Source organism: Crocodylus porosus, unplaced genomic scaffold, assembly GCF_001723895.1.
Source record: "Crocodylus porosus isolate Cpor-Errol unplaced genomic scaffold, CroPor_comp1, whole genome shotgun sequence".
NCBI lineage: Eukaryota > Metazoa > Chordata > Crocodylia > Crocodylidae > Crocodylus > Crocodylus porosus.
The window spans coordinates 2,174,492-2,188,905 of NW_017728925.1; the positions used below are offsets into that span (position 1 = coordinate 2,174,492).

At 44.5% G+C, this 14,414-nt stretch overlaps 1 protein-coding gene across 6 annotated transcripts in view; it reads left to right on the forward strand.

Annotated features, from left to right (window-relative positions):
• SLC31A1 (solute carrier family 31 member 1) overlaps positions 1 to 14,414 on the forward strand; it is a 33,680-nt gene that overhangs the window by 6,794 nt on the left and 12,472 nt on the right. The window contains exon 1 of one of the 6 annotated variants that reach the window (XM_019540538.1): positions 2,516 to 2,605. The exons of 2 other annotated variants lie outside the window; for them this stretch is intronic. The gene's annotated coding sequence lies outside the window, so the exon portion shown is untranslated. Of the gene's footprint in view, positions 1 to 2,515; positions 2,606 to 13,865; positions 14,082 to 14,414 lie in introns of those variants that run through there. 3 more of the 6 variants (XM_019540543.1, XM_019540537.1, XM_019540542.1) reach the window with 3 other exon arrangements.

The window sequence follows — 14,414 nt, forward strand, 5'->3', positions numbered from 1 at the left end:
GTGGTGAAGAAAGAAGATGAGAGCTCTTTCCCAAACTGTAGGTTCTTACATTAAGCTACTGGTAGAACGTATGATACAAGTTCATTTTTATTTCCAAGAATTCTGCATGGTTCATACTGTAGCAGAGGTTAGAACTGTTTTGCAGCTATGGAATATACAAGTGGGATAAAAAAGCATATCTAGGTTTGTGCTTTTAATCATGGTCACCTTAAAGCCTGAGTCTAACGTTGTGGCACAACTTCCACTCTATCTTGCCAGCTTCACTTTTGCCTGATGAGGCCTGGAACCTCTGTCTCTAGGAGAAAGGCATTCATATTCCAAAACAGTATCTCTGCCTTCCGCATTCTTTCTGTTTGGCTTTCCCCTCCGGGGTTCCGGCTTTAGTCCCTAGCAGTTGCCAAAATCCGCCTCAGATTAGATTGGGTAAGAGAGCAGCATGTTCTGCAGGGATTTGGAGTGTGGCTCTGTGCACTTCTCTGTATTGTCTAGAGGATTGTTTTGCAAGATAGCTGCATGGTTGAAAAGATCATGCCCTATACCTAGTGCAGCTATGAGAAGAAGGCACTTGATAACTGAGCTTCTGTTATTTGGCAGGCCTGGTATAGCTCTGGCAGCATAGCTACCCCAGGGGCCCCAGCTGCCCTGTAGACAAAGTTCTAGCAGTGCTTGTGATATAGACATAGCTTTAGAGAAATTCCCCATGCCACTTGAAGTTCAAGAGTTTTGTACTCACCTTTATAGAAATCAATCAGCCTAAAGCAGGAAAGAATTTAAAGTTTGCAAATCCAGTCTGTTAGTGTAGCTGCTTTTGTCTGGCTCTTATTTCCATGTTAAAATGAATCAAATATCCTTTAAATTCGTTTTTGACATGTCTGTTATGTGTATTCAGATTTATCTCTGCTATCTGTTTGTCTATAACTTTGCCTAAACAAGCTTTTCTTGTGTCTTTTTCAAAGATTTCTGTCATGGGGAGGATTATTGGGTGACATATACTTTTTTTTTTTTAATTTTGAGGCAATAAAACTCCATGATGTTGGGGAAGTGGGTGCCTGAACACACAGTACACCCAGCTCTGAGGAGTAGGTTACATTTAGATTCCCAAAAGCATAACATCCCAAAGATTGCTTGACCTATCCCCCCTTTCATGTAACATAAATTTGCTTTGAAACATGTTTTGTTTCTCTTCTCTTCTCCTTTTTGAAATATAGATCCAGTTATGTTCTTGGCTTGGTTGCTGATTAGTGATCTCTAAAAGCTGAGAACATTATCTTTTATAAAGGCCTGAAGTTTATTGTATTTGGTTTCTAGCAAAGAAGAATTAGATGAGGATTGTATGGATTGTGCTCTGCATGTGTGCATTCAGGCTACTCCTAAGACTTTGCTCTTTCTTGCAGGAAAAACCTCTGGCATAGGAAATTCTGCTTCAAAAACTTTTGCCCTCAAGTCGCAAATGGATCTCTCTGGAGGATGGTAATGGGGAGGGAGTTGTAGCATGCCCACCATATAGTGGTTGATTAGCTGGATGATATCCTGATCTTGTCTGATGGGAAGACGCTCCTAAGAACTTTGGGGGTTCAAGCAAGTTAAAAGGTCCTAAAAGCTATAGATAAGTGGTGGTAAGACCCTTACTACTCCCAGAAGCTTGTGATTCTGTACAAAAGAGGTTGTGTGGGGAGGGGGCTTGTTCCAGCAGCCAGTCCACCTCATTGTCCTGTGTAATCTTGGCTTTGAAGCTGACTGTACTTTTAACAGGTTGCCTTAGCCAGTTGTGGCTATGTATGTTAGGCATTACAAAATTTTTGTTTTTTGGCAAGTGGTACTAGCTGTACTTGGTAGCAGACTGTTACTTGACTTCATGAGGAATGGGCTGAAAACTCTTTGTCTCCAGCCCCTGCTGCTACCCTATACTCCCAAAATCTGCCAAAGGTGGCTAATTCTAACTGAAGTTACTAGGGCTGAATGGGTCTGGTTTGAGTTAGGCTGAGGGTTTAGTAAAGACTAAGAGAGCAGTAAAAGGTATTAGTGAAGTCTGAACAGTAGTTAATTATTAGCCCCAGATGCAGATAATAGATTTGGGTTCTGCTTGTCAGCACTAACTGAAATTGCCCTTTAGAAACTTTGATACATCTCAGAATTGTATATTGTGGGGAGACTTGCCTCCAAGAGACAGTGGATGGGAAACTGAGTTGAGAGGGGTGAATACATGGCTCAATGTTTGCTCCAAATCTGATCTTGTCTGAGGACGGTGTGGTAGAGTGAAATGCTCTGGGGTGTTGCAAGCTTTAGTAAGCCAAATGCTGAAACAAGGCACCGGGAGTTTTTTCTGTGTTTAGACCTTGGAGTAGGATTGACTGATCGCTAATTGTTAACTGGCTCCTGCTGTTTGCCAAGCCCTAAAAGTGATCCTGAAGAGTCACGTTGTTCATTCCTCTTCAGTGCTTAGGTTGCTCCCCTTTCATTTCCAGGCAAGAGAATGGCTATCTTTGGTGAGTTGACAAAGGCGGTGACTTCTTTAGGGGAGGGATTATTGTCTCCGTGTGAGACTCCAAAAGTGAAAAACATCATTTGGGCTTGTCCTGGTGCTGCCAGATGGTCTGTATGATAGGTAAGCTGATTCTTTTTAGTTGTTGGATGATTAGCTGGATGCTATTTTCATGTTGCGTGGTTTAGGTGGGGGGGAGTTTGTTTTTATTTCTATCCCTCTTATTCTATGACCCTTTAATAAGGAAGGATGGAAAAGGTTGCTCTTGGTCTCTGAGCTCTGCAGGTCAGCAGAGGAGGAGAAATGTACCTCTGGTGGTCCTCTACCTTGCCTGCTCTAGCCAGTCTTTACAATCTAGGATCGCCATTCAAGATTTAATTCATAATACAGCTGGTAAAGTGCTTTCTGGTGAAAAGCATGTTTGCACAAGGTTGATTTCTGTAGAAAAGGAACTAAATTTAGATTTCCTGGGGCAGCAGCTGGTTTTTGGCAATAAATTTACCAAAGGATTGATCCCTTTTGTTTTGGCCACAATAGGGAAAAATCTAATTCTGAGGTAGTTCCATACCTATAGACCTATGTGAAGTGAAATGAAGGGATTGCATTTTGAGCTGTTGTGCAAGCTAGCATACCTAAATATCTTTCTACAAATATTTCATGGGTGTGGATTAGCTGTGGGACTTCTGGTCTTGAAATGGCACCCTCAAGTATAACACATAACCCTGGATCTGACCAAGAATAATTGCTAAATGAAAAAGTTTTGCGTGGGTTGGAATTCTAATCCAACTCTTTATGAACAGGTATCTGTAGTGCAGGAAATGCCACAACAGCTGGCATTAATTCAAACTCTGCAACTCCAGTAAAGAGGCTCAAAGTTGAGGGCCACTTCACAAATGTTGTTGTGTTTTATATGTATGTGCATGCTTCTGTAAATGGAAGCAACCGTTTGGGGCTTGAGGGTCAAGTGGGTGAAGTATGTTAATAAAATAAGCCCCTGGCACTGTTGTTTAAAACTGCAGACTTTCCAAAGTAGCTATGGAGACTTTCACTTGAGTGCCTTTGAAGGCATTACCCAGGAACACATTGTAGCCACTATAGAGTATTACTGGGTTATACCTTCAGAGGCACCTGAGTGAGTTTCCATAGCTACTTCAGAAAGTTTTACTCTACAGCTCTAAACCAGGGGCTTATTTTATTAATATACTTTACCCCCTTGGAAGCAACTGTTTGGGGGTTGAGGGTCACATTTGTGCGGTGGCCCTCAACATTGAGCCTCTCTACTGAAGTTGTAGAGTTCGAATTAATGCCAGCTGTTGTGGCATTTCCTCTGAAAAGGGTAGGAGAGATTGCTCACTTCAATTTGGAAAAATCAATTCGTGTTTTCCTTTTTGGCTAAGGAAAAGATGGAAGGACAAAACAACTTGAAAAGGGCAGAAGAGATTGTTCTCTTTAATTTGGAAACATCAATTCTTGTTTCCTTCTTGGCTAAGGAAAAGACAGAAAGCAATACAACCTGTCAAGAAGCAGCCCCGGGCCCTGATCTTAGGGGGCAGCTCTGCTTGCATGCAGGAGTCTGTGCCTTCACTTGCAGAACCAGAGCATTAGTCATTAAATAAAAATGCTGAGAAGAACAATGAAGACCTAGAGCAGGGATCTTCTCTTACCTGTGTGCAGCAGAACAGAATGACAGATGTGAAGTGCAGCACCACAAAGTGCTTCTTTCCTTGTGGACTAAAAGCTACCTAGGTCTACGGTGTGGATCATGCTATACTTACATTCTGGATAGCCTGACCTGATTTTTGACCTGAAAATGTGTAAAACCAGATCTGCCAGCTTCCAAATGGTATAGACAGGATGTTCAAGCCAGCAGTCTACAAGTTAACAGATCTTCCAGTCTAATGCTGTTTTAATTATTTGTGTTACTTTGCTTTCCCTCAGATTTTGGTGCCAGTCCACTTTCAGTACCGAGTTTGTGATGGCTAGAGCGAGAAACTAAGACCATGTGCTGCTGGGAAGGTACAGGATGGGCCGGGCTGGCTCTGTGCTGCACACATGGAGATTGTGCCATGTGGAGGCAAGGAGCTGGTCCAGCCAGCCCACAGAACCAGCCCGTCCCCTTCTTGGCAGAACACAGCTCCAGCTGCGTTGTCCAGACCCACATGGCACAGCATGGAGCCAACCTGGCCTGGTGGTGTGGTAGAGTGCCAGGAGCCGTGGGAAGTCTCACGCCATCAGGCTGGGCTGGCTCCATTCCTCCATGTGCTCCTCCTGGCACTCTAGCCAGGAGCAGCACATGGCAGTCCCTTCAGCCGGAGCCGTCGCTGGCAGTCTGCCCTACCCCCAGCCTGTTCTTTCCTGAATTTCCACTCTTGGAGGGAGGGAGGGCCGGGGACAGGGTTGCTGGGGCAGGAGTCTCTGCTAGGCTGGAGGGTGTGGGCATGGTGGAGCAGGGTGGGGTGGGTCGGGTTGGGGTTGGTCATGTTGCAACCAGAGCCGAACCTACTTGGTGCTGCAGCCAGCAGCTCCTGCTGCCAGCACCTTGTTGGGTAATATTTGTCTATAGAGGGGCCCCGTGGGCCAGATCCGGCCTGCGGGCCGTATTTTGCCTGCCCCAGGATACGTGCTAGGTACCAGGGACAGAAATGCATATGAGCTGTTTATGGCAGCTCACATGTAGGCTGTAGAACAGTTTGCTAAATTTACAAAGACGTCCAACTCCTACAAGGTACCGGTCATGTTGTTCAAATCATTTAATAATGTGAATTAATCCTCAGGCATTTCCAGCAGTAAGAATGTTGCCCCTTTCCACTCGGCAAACGTAGAACATGTGGGGGTGTTTGGATGTCATAGACTACGGCTGGATGGTTTAACTCCCATTCTGGACTGGAAGAGTGGGGGATTGCATGTTTGCTTGATGTGATATGAGCACTTGAGGACTGACTATAACTGTTCACATGAGGAAGGTGCAGGAACACCTTGGTGAATGATCTTCTAATGACCAAGATCCAAGAGCTGTGTTAAGGCAAGTTGACCAGGTGGTGAGACTGTTTAAGCACAGCAGAGGAGACAGGCAGACTGAAATGGGCAGAAACACGAGGTGGATTCCAGAGTGATGTGGCAGTCTTAAGTTTAGCTGGGTTATTCTGACTTGGGATTCAGCCTGCTGTGTTCCAGCTGACAAATACATGTTGACTTCATTTGCAGAAGTGTCCTGGGTGAAGTCTTCATCAGGAGTTGATTCAAAACAGGCTTTCACAAACCTGAACAGGAGTGTTGGGACCAATAGGCCTGGAGTTAAGGAGGCATGGGGCTTGCCCTTAGGAAGAAACTACATCTGGGGCTGGCTCCAAGGGATATCTGGAGAGATTATATAAAGACTGGGGTCCTAGGCAAGTGTGTCTGCTAAATCTGTGTCAGTGAGTAGCATTGAGGGCATCTATATACCTCTGATTACAGTGTCAGAAATGCCTAAGCTAGCTCAGACACTGGAAGAAGTCTAGCCATGGCAACATGGTAAATTTAGCCTGAACAGAGCTCCATGCTGTTGCATCTAGACTGCTGGTAGTACCCAAGCTAGCTAAGATACCTTGTTATGTTAAACTGCAGTCTACAGTGCATATATCCTGGGCTTAACCTGAAGAAGATTTCTGTGCTGAGAGATTTTTTTCAGGTTTAAAAAAAAAAAAAGGAACCCAGTTAGGCACGTAAATAATGGCCTCTCTCTCTCTCAACTGCTGAGCAGCTGGCAGCTCCCTCTGATCTCTAGGAACTTCTGGGAGGTGGGCACTTAGGAAAAATCTAGCTATTTATAAGTGCCAGATTTAGATACTCACCTTTAGTCTCCTCTCTCTGAAAATCTCAACCCCTGGTTTCTCTTGAAAAATCAAGGTTTGGCTGGTGGTTAGACTTTGTCAACCTTTGGTTCTTGCTTAATGAGGTTTGTGATAAACTGATGCTATCATCCAATTTATTATCCTTTATCTTATTTTTTTTTAATTTCTGTAATCTATAGGTAGGTGTAGACATCATCCTCTTGGAAAATAAGGCATTTAAGGCCAGCTTTTGCCTTTTGTTAGGGCATAGTGAGTCACCTTCCATTTTTCTGTAACCAGGAAGATCTTTTTTAATTGATGATTGAGAGACTCAGCTGAATTTTAAATTCATTTGGGTGTCACCTAAGACTAATGCAAAAGGGGGCAATTAAATCATCCTGTCTGAGCATCAGGACATAAGGTTTAACTCAGAGCCGTATGTTAAGTTCAGAGACCTTAATTAGACTAGAGCAGGGTTTGGAAGCCTATGGCCCGTAGGCTGGATCCATCCCACAGAGGTTTGATGTAGCCCACAGTGGCACTTGATGGGAGGAATTGGCAGCATACAGTATCATTCAGCAGCAGTAGAGTTAGGGCTTGACTTCATGTGGTTGGGGAAGCTGACATTTGGTGACAAAGGAATGGCAAGCGAAGCAGAGGTGGCCTGTCTTCGGCCCAAGCGGCAGTGCTTCGGCCTGCCGCTCCTAAAAGGTTGCTAACCCTTGGGCTAGAACAATTCAGGCCTCAGAAGACTAACTCATTATATTGCAGGTAGAGAATGGGAGACACCAAGTTGCCTTCAAATGCCTGAGGCTCCTGCAATAGCAAGTGCATTAGGTGAGATAGATGATCCTAGACAAAGAGAAGGTGTGGGAGCCCTCTCCCCTTCCTGCCTGTCCTGTGGGAGCCCTTCCTTTCTGACCCAGATCTGGTCCTCTGCACAAGAGCAGGACCCCGTGTGGAAAGATGATTCTCTATATTGGCTCGTAGTACTGTTCCACCCCATCCTGCTTCTGGTCTCCTGCTGTGGCCAATCTCTATTGCTTCAAAGGAAAACAAAGTGGGGTGGGCAGTGGAGCGAACAGAATACATCTACGGGCAGTTGTGCTTTTTAAAGGGAAATAATCCTTCCTGGTTCTTCTAAGGAACTACCTGAAACCTGGAAGTATTGTTTTAGATTTGTAATCCTTGTCGTAATGAGACCTGCAAGTGCTGTGAGCATGTTGAGCAGTGCAGACAATCTGGTTCTGCACATGGCCTGTGAAGGAAGGGGGTGAACAGGAGGGAAGGGTCCTAGATTGAAGGATTGACATCCAAGCACTAAACTACTTACTGTAGGCCAGACACAATATTACTGGAAGTTGCCCCTGACACATGCCATGTGATACCTAATGTTATTGCATTCTCTGAGACCTGGTCCTTGGTGGAGGCTGAAGACACCTAGAAAATCTTGTAAAGTAGGGCTTCTAATGCTGACTGTGAACTTGAATAGTCACTGAAGATATTGCAAACCTCTGTCCCCTCCTCCACTGGGTTGAGATTAAAGCAAGGGTCCTCTAGCTCTCAATGCAGATTGTGTGACAGTAGTCTCTTATTCCAAGCTCAGCTGCACAGCAACCTCTATCAACTACAGGAGGTATGTAATTTATGCACATATGGACAGAACTTGATGGATAAATAAATACTTTTGGGAAATAATTAATTCCATAACATTGTCTTTTCCTCTTCAGCACCTTTTCCTCTCCTGGCTGACTTGTTTCTCTCCAGCTCACAGATGCCAAGAGCAGCTGTGGGTAGTCTTGCACAATAGCAGCTTAATGCATTTAGCCTCTCAACCAAGCCAGTTAGGGTGGAGTGGAAGTGAACACCCAAGGAACAATCTTCATCTAAAGAAAGGGTTAAGGTTATTGCTGGAATGGGTTGTGCATTTGCAGGGTGAGCAGGGTTTTTTAAGAAGCAGGAATGTTGCTAGTGTGTCGTGATGAATCCCATCCAACTTTGATAACACAGGCCAAACTTGAACTATGTTAAGCAGATTTAACTCCACAGGAGTTGAATTTACTTAAAGTAGGTCTGAATAGCATGGGATTTCAGCTAACATTTTAGAATCAGTACTGAATAAGGGGGTGGCCTCTAGAAATTATGCTGCAGAAGATCCATACTGAGCTTTCCTGACATAATCCTCTTGGCTTTAGAAAATCAAAAATGGCGGTTCTGTTGACTTTGCTGTTCCAGAGTGACTTCAGGTCCTATGGCACTGTCTTGTCAAAAGGTCTGCATAACAGGGAACCTTTCGTGCCCCACAACTGTTTTTGTAGAGGGGCAGTCTGCTTGAAAACTAGTTAAACTCCTTTCTAGCATCCACCAGCAATTGAGTGGCTCCTCTCGGCTTTTTCTATGGTCTGTCAGTCCTTTGTTTTTACTGGTTTATGTATTTTCCCTTCCTGTTGCTGTGGAAAGCCTCCACAAAAAAAAAAAAAAAAGGGGAACTAGTGAAGGAACTATAATGGAGGAAACTGGAATCACGCTGCTGTAACATAAAAAGTAAATAAACTGGCAAAACAGATGGTGTTTCTTCAAACCCTCTTTGATCAGAGCAATAGTGGTTGTTTAAAAAAATCAGTTTTGTGTGAAGCATTTTTTTAGTAATACTTCAGTGTGTTGTCTCTAAGATCTCCAGTCACGTTTTCTAGCTGTTGGGGAAAGAGCTGTTCTAAGTTTTGTAGGAGGAAGTTGTCTATATTCGGTTTAGGGGAAGAATCTAGAAAACCAGCTTTTGTGTTATCCTTGGGGTTTTTTTTAGGTTGAAGGGATCTGATTGGGTTTGATTACAGGTCGCTGAAATCACTTTGTCCACTGGCCACTATTAAAACCAAACACTATATGATATTGCTTTGGTACTTACAAGCTATTCTGCTGAAAACCTTGGAGAAGCTACCAGTTCAAAGGATTGTGGTAAATTCTGGCTTCCATCGAGTTGGTAAACTCTACCTACGTTCCCTGAAGGCTGACTGAGACGAGAACATAATCTTGTGAAAAATGTTAGAATTATTTGTTTTGCACGAGTCCCTCATGGACTCATTTTTGCAATGCTTTTTGCTTAGTGAAAGCCCAGGGTAGTGGAGAGGTGGGGAGGAGAATTAAATGGGCTATGAGTTGTCATTCTAGCCCTGCTACGTGGGTTAACTACTGCAGCGCTCTCCTTCATTAAATCATGCTGTCAGATAGCGATAATGATGGGTCTCAAGGTGACTACCCTTTGATAGAGGGTACTAAAGGAGTATAAAGTAGTATTAAATTGGTTGTGCAATTAAGCTTCCTTAAAAATATATCCTGAAAGCAGAGTGACTTTTCTTTTACAAGATATGTGAAAAACCAGCAGGGCTTTGAATTCTCTTCCTTCAGTGCCTGGCTACAAGTGCCAGCAACTTATCCAGGCCAGGCCCAATCGGCATGGCTAGAAATGGTACTAGTTATGCCAGTGTTGCAAAGGCATAATCTTGGTTTATAGAAAAAAAATTCAGGCAGTGACTGTACTAGATTAATCCTTTTTTAATGGAAAAGACCAATTGTTAATAGTTTTTAAGCTTGTAAAGATATCAAAACACTGTAACAGAGCTAATGGTTGAATGAGAGGCTTACTGCATAGCAGGTTAGGCTGGGGTGGAAAAGACCATTCTTGGGTTTTGTCACGGATGACATGGCCATGACAAATTATGAAGCTTGAGTGTGTGTGGTCTTGGTAGTCCACCCAAGGCTGGGGTGAGTGGCATCAAGATTGTTATTAATGTAGGGCAAGCATTAAGCAGATCATTATTTGAGTACCTGGAGTAAGCAGTGCTGGGCAGGATGGACAATGAAGGGGTTCCCTGCATGAAAGAGTATCTCTTTGTCATGGAAAGGTGTGGATCCCACTGAAATGGGAAAAATCAGAGAGCCAGTGTGGTGCCTCTTAAAAACTAAAGCTGTCTGCAGTGCCAGTGAGCAGAAAAGTGATATGTGTAAGGAAAAGCAGATGAGCACGTACGTATGTGTCCTACCTCTCTTCTGTCCCTTGCAGTTACTAGTTCAGTGCTCTGATGTTACCCTGCCCCAACCCTGCTCTCAGGCACTCAGCATTTGCTATCCTGTCTAGGTTCACTTGTCCCTGTATTAACCAGCTCTTGTAGGCAGGACTCCATTGATACCTCTTTTCTTGCTCTTCACTGCCAGCAAGTGATGGGGCATAGCAGAGATGCTGCTAGAACAAAGTAACTTACCAAATGTGGCTGTGTTGTAATGTCTTCCACATACAGATGGAGTATGCAGGAGGCTTCTCTGTAGATCCCTCCTGGAGAGTGGGAATTGGCTCTTGTAAACGTGACCCCAGCACTTTCTTCCCATTTTATGCTGATATTGAATGCTATTTAAATGGCTTATGTAAGATGTTGGTGTTTAGAGTTTTTAGAAGTGCATCTGTGAATATCTTTCCAAACTAGTCCATCACAGATGCCGGACTCAACAGTGATTCTTTAACTGAGTTTACAGCTGTCTTTGTCATATATATATACACTAGGGTAACACTGTTGTAGGAAAGCAGCACCTGGGTGTAAGGTTGTTTATATTTGTAAACTTGTTTCCTTACCCCAGCTGTCTTTGACCCTTCCATAAGTCCTCAAGGCAAATGGTGCAATAATCTCTGTTAAGATGGCAAACTGGCATCTTGTTGCTAATGGGGCCTCACTGGTGAACAGGCATCTTTTATTGTCTGTCATGGTGAACCTAAACATCATTTGGTAAGTAGACTCTTGTGAAAGTAGCAGTTCTTACATGTTCATGTGCCAAGCTTCACCAAAGCAAAGCACCAGGCAGCACAGGGATTGAGTTAAGGCACAAAGAGCTAGCAGCCAACCTGTCTTGTTCTGGCCCTGTGTTATAATGTGTGGATGAGTTGCTGTCAGCTAAATGAGCCTTGATCTGTTCTTTATGGGATGCTTTTGTACTCCCCTGGTTTATAACAGTCTCCAGGAGAACAGTGGAGGCAACCACCTGCCTCCTTTAAAAGTCCTGACCTCTGCAGCACACTGGACTACTGGAGGCCCCTGCCCTGCAAGGTCCTAACCAGCTCAGTTCTGAATTACTGCAAGGAAACGTACGTTTATCTTTCCAGGACTGGGTCATTATTTCTAAAGCAGTGAGGTATCTCAGGATTCAAAATCATAGCTAAGTGTTTCTAGCACCATTTTCACCCTACACTTGTGGACATGCCACTCCAGTTTAAATGCAGCCTGCCTTCCTGTGCCACAAGGCTGTGATACCTGTCCCCTACACACATCCAGAAAAACAGCCCCTTGTAGTTGTGTAATAGGTCCCCACTGGGCCACACACAGTAGCTCACATCTGCAGATGCACTATGGATAGATGAGGCAAGGTGCCCTCATCTAGACTGCATTACCTAAAATGTAATTATTAGGTATGTTACGTTATAGAGGGTCACAGGTGCAGGCAAATCAGGTTTTTGGCACCTTTTCAGAAGGGCTTTGTCCTGCTTGTGGATTTGCATGTGTTCTGAGGGTTAAGTTCTCCTTTAGCAAGTGCTGTGGCTTTGTTTTTGTAAGGGGAGGAATGAAGGATGTTCGACTTGGCTCCTCTTTCAAAGTTTAGAGTGGCCTCTGGGGCATCTTCTCAGGCTGGAGGATGGATGCTCTCCTTTGATGGGTGAAGTAGCTTAATCAGTTTGCCGCAGAGAAAGCTACTAAACAAGTTTTTTTGTTTTTTGTTCTGAAAATAAACTCTATGAAAGGAACATGATCCTCCTAATTGTGCTTAGAGGAAGGGCCTGGCATCTCCTTCAGGAAGAGAAATTGTGCTGAGTGAACTGAAGTGAGGATAAAAGTCCTAGTGCAGCCCTGTCTCTAAGAGAGACATTTTCACTTTTGGCATTTATCACGCTACCTAATCTTCCTTGGCTTTGAATGAGCTCTTAATTGCACAGCCTGACTGGTGTTATCATTGTGGCCTTGGGATTCCATATCAAAATTTGTGCAACTCCAGAAAACACATGTGAACTGTCATTTGGATCAGGCCAGAAATCAAGCCAGTGTTTGAGTGCAGAAGCAGACTCCCAAAGCAATGGTCATGTGGCCCTCTACATATGTGAGAGGCAGTCACAATGCAATGTCTGCCCATTGCAATATACTACTGGATCAATGAGTAGGGGAGATCTAGATGGATGGATGCAAATGTCTATCATCTGTGTGTCGGCCACAGAGGATGAGGGGGAAGAACCTAACCCTAAAGTAGGTACATTTCCCTAGGGGGGGAGGGGGGATGTTGAGTGTGACAAAACAGGCAAACAAAAAATCCAACTCAGCGCAGGTGGCCAGATTTTACGCAGATCTCTGTGGAGGTTATTGTCTTAAGGAGCTCCACCAAGCATTGAGGAGTCTGGGAGGTCCCATGGAGCATAATGTAAGGAGGAAATAGGGTCCCTGCCATGGGTGTGACGCCCCCTCCATCTCCCCCCACCCCAACACAGATAGGTTTTTGCTTTTCTGCCCTACATGCTTCACTTCTGCTTAGTGTAGTCTCTTAACAGATTTCTGATAAATAGATCTGTGCACCAGCCCTCCCTTCCTTTGAAAGCCTCTGAGACTTGCTCTGTGTCCTTGCCCTTGGATGAAGAGCTGGGAGCTCTCTCTCATACTTTACATAATTCTTGATGTTGTGTATCCACAATGATGGACACTGAGACTTGCTGTACAGAGCGGTGGCTGCAAGCTTTTCCTGTCAAGTGTGGAAGCCCAGGAAATAGGATTTTGAGTGAATGACACCTCTGACTTATGCTGTAGCACCTAGCCCACTTTGAGTCTTTCCCCTTCCTTTCTTGACTCCCTTGCTGAGTGGTCTCCAGTACATGAGAAGCATGGTTATGGTGCCAAAAGCACAGAGCTGGGACTCTGAAGATGCAATTTTTGTTCCTATTCAGCCACAGACTTCCTGGATGACCTTGGGATAGTCACTTAGTCTCCTGTGACTAGACAAGGAGACTAAGGCCTGACCCCTGACCCTCCGGCCTTCACAGGAGCCAAGGATAAATAGATTCATAACTGAGGCATGCTGATCATACAGCAGTGACAGGCATGTCATTCCCAAAGGTAGGTAAGTATGTGTGGCCAAGGCCAACTGAACAATTGTACAAACTCTTGATGTATGACTGGACCTTGCATTTGGTTGATGTAAGTTCCAGAGCACAGCTCTGAAAGGGCCACAGTCCTGGAGGATGGTGGTGCATGTACAGTATACTGCATTAATGCTGCTATGGAATATTTGTGTGGTAGAGGCCTGGGTATCTTCAGTGTGCCTATATAGTGTTTAGCATGCTAGGGCTCTACACTGGGTTTTTAGGCACTCCTCTGATGCAAACAAGTAGAATATGCCTGTTTATTTGAGTATCCCTTGAGGCCTTGGCAAAATTCAGGACTTACAATGGAGCTGCAGTGACAGGCTTTTAATTTGGAGAAGAAGCAGTTAAACTGGCAAGGATGTCAGGAAATTGAATAAATGAGAGCAGCACTCTGGTCTCATGATGCCTAGGTTGGGCCACATACTGCAGAGTACAGGTTGAGCAAGTGAACACTGTCTTAGTGTCCATGGACTCCTCTCCCCCTCCCGTCGCTGTCTGAAGCGTGTGACTTTGAAAAGGATCGAGCTCGGGGACTGGAGTGAGTGAAGCGCGAGTGTCTGCTACCGAGGCTGCTGCAAGTAGAACTCCGGTAACTGCCCGTCACCCCTCTTCTTTCTGCTCTGTACCTACTCTTTCTTTATGTACACAACTTGGGAATGGCACAGGAATGGGGAAATGGTGTTTTTCATGCTCACTGTTTGTGGAACGTTAAGTTTCTTTTCTCTTTATTGACTTTTCTTGCAGCTTATGCAAAACTTTCTTCACTGTCTGCTCAGGGAAGGATAGGGAATAGCTGCCTTCAGGCTGTAGATCTCTAAAAAGTGGTCTTTGCTACCTAAACAGACCTGCTGGGAGATCTGTTTATTATACAGTTGCCTCCCAAATCAGAAGCAAGGTGCCACCTGTATTGTGAAACAGAATGATTTGGGGCTTCAGCGTGGTACTGGCCCCCAGC